Below are 7,007 nucleotides of genomic sequence, written 5' to 3'. Positions count from 1 at the left end.
CATCACTGTAGATAGAAAAGTAAGCCCAAGGTTTTGTTTTTATTGTACTCCTACGAGAATTCGAGAATCTGGTCAAGTTTGGAGCGCTGTAAAACCTAGATAGATAAATAAAATTAAACAACTTTATAGTGGAAATTGTTCGCTGAAAAATCCTTTATAAAATCGCTATGATGTTATTTTATTGTAAAATGAACGGAAAACAAATTATAACCTTCAAAAGGAAACTTCGTACAAAATTTTCTCTTATTTTTGTTTATACCTTTTTTGTTGGTCACTTGACGATAAAAAGTAATAAACATAAAATTGTAGACAATTTAATTTGCGTATAATTTGTGTATAATTAAATTTTCTGTATGGTTGCTAGTTTAGGAGATACAGCGCGAAACATAGAGGTATATATTAACATAGAGTGAGCCCTCACTCCGCCACCACTGACGACAAGATCTCTTCGACTGGTTTGCGGTATCTCTTTCTAGCACAATGTATCGAGAAACATAACATGAAACTAAGTGGGGGTACGGGGGGTACGGGACGGCAAGTGAAATAAGGAGAATTACTTTATTCTTCTTTTTTCTTTAATTATTATGACAAGTGACAAGACAACATAACCCAAATATTTTAATCCGGCCCTATTTCTATTTTTGAACAAAATGTTGGAAATATCTTAGTTTATTTTTAGTTCTAGCTTATTTATGGCTAGATTGAAAATCTGAATTTTCTAATATTGGTTCATGATTATCATCAGGGACTTGATTCGGTTCTTAAACAGGTAAATTTTCTGTCTCATCTGATATTGATTTGGTAGTGGAATTCTTTAGTGTATTATTTGGACTTTCATTTTCATCTTAATCACTATTGTGATTCAATAATTTTAGGTCACTTTTAGGAGCTGAGTACTTCGTTGCAACTGTACTTTTCTTTCTGTTTGGATACTGCATTAAGGCATAATCTACATTGGCTTCTAAAAGATAATCCTTTCCAACTAAAGGATCAAACTTACTCATTCATACAAATTTTCTTAGTAATACTTTGTCTGAATCTTTCATGAAGAAATAGAATTTCTGCTAGTTGATCTTCATTGATAAGTAAACACATGTTCATGATGTGTACAATTGGTTGCTGTAGACAGTAAACTTCATATAGAGTGCAGAGCATCTGGTATATAGAACATTTTTCCATTTAGTGATGTCTAAATTTCTGGTTTTCAATGCTAGATTCACTGCTTTCCATATAACTCCATTGTATCTTTTAACTTAACCATTTCCTTCAATATGGTGTTGTTCTACTTGAAGATATTCCTTTAGAGTGTAGGTAATTAATAAATTCTTGGTAAGTCAAGCTAGTCCCCCTGTCTGACTGGACGTATCTTAGCATGGAAATCTTGAAAATTCATCAATTTTTTTTTTGTTCAGAATCTGTGAGGATACGTGAGAAAAAAGTAACGGGTCTTCCAGATTGACTCAGCATGATAGCAATAGCAAATTCATTCATGTATCTGTTTCAACAATGAGAATTTATTTTTCATTAATTACTGTCCATAGAAGTGCAATATTGCATATCCCAAAATATTTATAGCTTTTGATTGTAGTGACATTTATTTTGATTTAAAGTTAACCCATATTTTTTAACGGCATTTAAAAACTTCAAATCATAGCTATCTTGATCCTCACCACTAACTGTTACGTCATCTAAATAAGCGTAAACCCCTTGTAGATTTTCTTTTTTATTGATAGAATCAATGGCTCTCTAAAAATATGATACTCCATTGGTCACCCCAAGAGGAATACGACAAAATTGGTAAAGGCATCCACTTTCCTCAAAAGCTGTACATGGTTTGTCAGATTCATGAATTGGCTATTCTCATTTAAAAAAATATTTGATTACGTCATCACGCCCAGATGGATGACGTCACTAGTATGTTGTATACAGTAGAACCCCGAAAATCCGAACTAATTGGGGGGACAACCTGTTCGGATTCTGAAAAGTTCGGATTATTCGAAAGTCAGCCTAACCAGTAATTCAAAGCTCTCCTGCAAAACGTGTAACCTGGCTATGAGAAAACCGAAGTAAATTTATGTTTAACCTTTATAAGCACTACATATAAAGTACCTACGTATTTATTTTTAAGAAATTTTAAATGTCAAAGTCCTACGAATCCAATATTGTTCAATTTTCTGGTTATACTTTGTATAATAAACATGTATTTAAGTTTTTGTCTTGAATTTTTAAAAAAATTTTCACTTTCCGTTAGTTTGGATTTGCAGGGTTCTACTGTATGTCAAAAATATATATGAGGGGGGCAAAATATATTGAATAACCCTGTACATCAAGAAATTTACTACCAACGTCTCTGTTACTGAATATATCACTAAGTACAGGGCAACCTATTTAAAACTTAAAAAATCAGCTAAAAAATTAAACTATCAAAATCATCTGAGAAGCTTTAAAAGTGTTGCAAAAGAAATGAGGCGCTCAGAGCAACAGCGGCCTAAGCCACAAATTGAGAATTTTTAGATTAATATATCAATAAAAGCAGCAACATTAATTCTTCGGATTAAAAAGGGTCTACATAACCTACCTCTATATTTGGCTAAATGGCGCTACAAATTTTGTAGCGACATACCATAAACATAATGGAAATACGAATGCAAAGATTGCATTTATCTCAAAACTTCGTTTTTGCGGTTAGGCCACTGTTGCTCTGAGCGCCTCAAATTTGGTCCATAATAAACAATCTTCTTCGAAATCAAACTCACAAAGCTCAAACATTTTCCCTTCCAGACCATGAATACTTTATTAATGTGAGTAAAATTATAACATCAACTATTTTGTCACAAGAGATCAATTTTGTTAAGATCCGATTTCCTATCTCCCTAATTCAAGAAAGGTCTCAAATTCATTATTTATAAGACTAGTTGATTAATCTGAACTGATCCAAACAATCAATAGTATCAAAAGCAAATCTTCCTGTAGTACTGATGGACTATCCATAAAAATTGTATCAAATCTCCCTGAAAATGTGTTGGGAGTCCGCATCCCACTAATGACTCTTTTAAGGGGCTATCCTAGTGTAAAAGAACGAAATTCACATACTTTTTTTGGGAATATCTAAAATAAAAAGTACTGTACCAATTGTTTTGAAAATTTGCATGACTATTTATTATAAAAAGAAGTACAAGTAAAACAATTTTCATAAAAAAAAAATAATGAAAATTTAACGATTTATGCCCTATCTACTGGTGCAGTGAAAATAAAAAACATGGCTCCACTGCTGCAGCGATTGGGACTAATAGAGATCCTGAATTATAAAATTGCAAATACATATTGATTATTGAAATATTAGTTATTTCCTATACCATCAATTAGGATTTTTGGAAAAATGACGAAGTGTTGAAATTTTTTTAAATTAGCTAGAACATTTTCAGTTTCAAAAACCGCCAAATTGACATTTTTTATCCGATTAAAAAAATCCCTATTTGATGGTATAGAAAATAACCTATATTTCAATAATAACTTTTGATATTTTATGTTTCAGGATCTCTTTTAGTCCCAATCACTGCAGCAGTGGAGCTATGTTTTTATTTTCACGGTGCTAGTAGATGGCGAATAAATCGTTTAATTTTCAATATTTTTTTACGAAAATTGTTTCACATGTACTTTTTATAACAAATGTTCAGTAGTAATAACCCGAGGACATTGATAATTGTTCGAAAAATTTTTATAACAGATTTCGAAAGCTTGTTGCTTGGAAACAGACCGACGCCGTAGGCGGAGGTCTGTTGCCTGTAAGCAACAAGCTTGAGAAAGTTGTTAAAAAATTTTTGAGCATTTATCAATGTTCGAGGGTTATTCTGATAGAAAATTTTTTGCTGATATAAAATTAATAATAATTTCATTAATATTCTCATCAGTATTACAACCAAATCGTGACATTTTGAAATATTGAATATTTGAAATGTCAAAATCGAAATGAAACGAAATGTAGGTATCCATAGCTACATGATTGAGTGAAAACAGCCCATGGGATCTGTTTTCAGTATAATGTTGGTTTTATTGGTTGTATTCAATCAGATGACCACAAATTAATTGATTTCATTGGATTTCTAATTGAGCAAAAAATTTTCAAAATAATTGGTACAGTACTTTTTATTTTAGAAATTCCCAAAAAAGTATATGAATTTCATACTTTTACACTAGGATAGCCCCTTAAGAAAGGTAAATTTCTAGAGCTGCCTAAAGACAGCCATCATTATTCCTCTTCATAAGGGTGGTGAAAAATCTAATGCCTGCAATTATAGACCTATTGCATTACTACTGGTACTCTCAAATAGGACTCATATTACACAAGTATAAAAACTTGTTGCTGGTATGAGCACATTGTGTAAATGTTAGGATTTAAAGAGGATATAAAAACCTTCAATACAATTATGAGCGTTAGTCTCTTTATATCCTAACATTTTTTTTGTTATTGTTTTAGTTTATTATTGTTTTTTATGACTCTGTAAGTTTTGTGTATAAATTGTACAATTTTCCATGACAATAAAGCATTTTTCTATTCTAAGTTGTCTATTTGTTAAACCAAAGCATTGATTATTATTACAAAATATTAATATAATCAATTAAATAATAATATTAATCTCACAAACAATATAGGAAGTATAGTTAAAAAGAATAAACATAGTAATCCACAAGGAAATAAATCTGCACATAGCTATAGCCCAAAGTAACTTCTGTTGTTTATCCAAATCCTCAATAGTCAAAAACATTTGTGTAAAATTAGATTCCAGCAGTTTCTCCTTTTCCTACATTTAAAATAGCTGGTGTTTATTCCTAAAAACAACAAATACATAAATAAAAACTCTAAATTGTATACCATAAAAAAATCATACAAATATGACAAAATATCACAAGAGTATTTTAACATTATTTAAGGACAATTGCCATAATAAGCCACAACAAAAATGTATTAAGCGAAAAAGCTATAGAGCTGAAACAGGAAGTTGCTATGTTTGGTCTATATATTAATGAAAGTAAAAAAAAATACCTAAATGGAATATAACAACGGATTCTTATCGGTAATAAGAAGTGTTTTTATGCATACAAAGACGTAATGAAAAGTAAGTTACTGTTACTGAATCGTGAGTATAAGCTTAGAATCTACAAAACAGTAATTACACAGTGGTCACATATGGATGTGAAATGTGGACCATCTCAACCACTAATGAAAATCAACTGAGAATATTTGAGCGTAAAATACTAAGGAACATATTTGGACCAACACATTGTAGAGATGGTTCATGGATAATTAAAACGAACCACAAGCTGAATGAACTAATGCAGAGCGCAGATATTGTTAGATTTGTACAGTCTCAAAGACTAAACTTTCTTGGTCGCTTAGAAAAAATGTCAGATAATCGAGCTGTGATGTCAGAGATGGAAGCCCCAAGGAAATATAACAAGAGGAAGGCCCTGTAACAGATGGATAGACGATGTAGAGAAGGATCTTAAAACCATAAATATCAGGCAGTGGTGCAGGAAAGTAGCGACAGGGCAGAATAGAAGAATGCTGTTAAGCAGGCAAAGATTTACAAATAGTTGTAGTGTCATTAGAAGAAGAAGATTTAAGGACAGTTTAGGCAGGCTATATGCATTAAGGCATTATTAAGCTTTGCATTTAATCATATTGTAATACACTATATCTTACATGGTCAAGCATGATTTTCTTTACATAACCCTTGTTCTAAACTAGAACCGAATTGGTAAGTACATATATATTTTTATTGTAGACATTTTAAAAACTTATTACTTAGTTGAATTACTTTAAACTTACCACTTATAAAATGTTTACTACATACTCTCATATTTTAATTTGTGGTCTGTTCTCTTTATTGCTTTTATCCAATGTTCCTGCCTTTGTTTGGATAAAATTAATTTAAATGTATTGCATGGGGGAAATGTATAGCCTTGGGAACAGTAAAAAGTGAGGATTTTATCCCTGTCTGTCCTATTCCCGCAATTTACAGGCTTCTCAAGAAAGCCCTTGCTACAAGTCGGTCAAACACAAGGAAAGGTGTTTTTTCTTTTTTACACACAAACAAATTGACACAAACTGATAATTACTATGGGATAATTCAGTTCTGTAGGCTATAAACAACTTTATATTTAATTTACTATCACAATTTCGCTGCACAATTAACAATAAAAAACAAAACCAAACAGAATATTCGTCTAAGAACATCTACAAATAAATGTCAATGTCCAATGTAAACAGTGACTAAATAAAAATAACAGGAAAGACATCAGCTAACTTCGTACTTCTCCTAACTTAAAAATGACGTTTATCATACTGTCGCAGCTTTACTATGTGTAAGAGTGAAGTAGCACTAATCCAAAGAAAAAAAGATGGTGTCGTCACTTCGCTCCTAATGACACTCTCTCTATGTCAATATATACCTCTATGGCGCGAAAGCCCTTTGCACCCCTTTTTCCAAGATGGCGGCCTGGGGACAAGGACGGCGACCTCAAAAACTTGAACATAAGCTTCTACTAAACCCCCCTACACATTAAAAAATAAAATTGACTCCTCCAAGAAATGCAACCTTAAATGTAACATTTCAATAGACTATTTGTTTTATTGAGATTTATTTCTATTTTTAAATTCTGTATCTCTTTTTGCCAAATGTCTATTAGTTTTTGCATTTTTTTCTACTATGTCTGTGACTAAATCATAAGCGTATGAAAGGGAGTTTTAGTTTTATTAATCAAAAGCATTACAATTTACTATTACACACATTGATTCATTGCGATTTGACAAACACTAACCAGATTAAAATAATATAAAACTGGTAAATTTTCAAAATAATTCAAAATAATCGGCGCTTTCTATGCGTAACTCGGGCCTATTTTAGGCAGAAAATGGGTGAGAATAACGTAATATTAATATTCTGACTCGTCTAAAATTTATGTTTATTGTTAGTCAAGCATGCAAATTGTGCCTTTGACGATGC

The 7,007-nt window shown here is 31.5% G+C and overlaps 2 long non-coding RNA genes across 2 annotated transcripts; one reads left to right on the top strand and one right to left on the bottom strand.

Moving 5' to 3' along the window:
* Nucleotides 1-619: 619 nt before the first annotated feature.
* LOC126886371 (uncharacterized) lies at nt 620-4,561 on the top strand. Its single transcript, XR_007698580.1, has 2 exons — nt 620-769; nt 3,536-4,561. It is a non-coding gene; the product is annotated as an uncharacterized LOC126886371 (long non-coding RNA).
* Nucleotides 4,548-6,461, bottom strand: LOC126886370 (uncharacterized). Its single transcript, XR_007698579.1, has 2 exons — nt 5,831-6,461; nt 4,548-4,830 (listed from the first exon to the last, which is right to left on the bottom strand). It is a non-coding gene; the product is annotated as an uncharacterized LOC126886370 (long non-coding RNA).
* Between the last annotated feature and the right edge of the window lie 546 nt (nt 6,462-7,007).

This window comes from Diabrotica virgifera, chromosome 6 (genome assembly GCF_917563875.1).
Source record: "Diabrotica virgifera virgifera chromosome 6, PGI_DIABVI_V3a".
Lineage (NCBI taxonomy): Eukaryota > Metazoa > Arthropoda > Insecta > Coleoptera > Chrysomelidae > Diabrotica > Diabrotica virgifera.
Note: the sequence above shows the minus strand (reverse complement) of the source record. Positions and strands in the feature narration are given on the sequence as shown.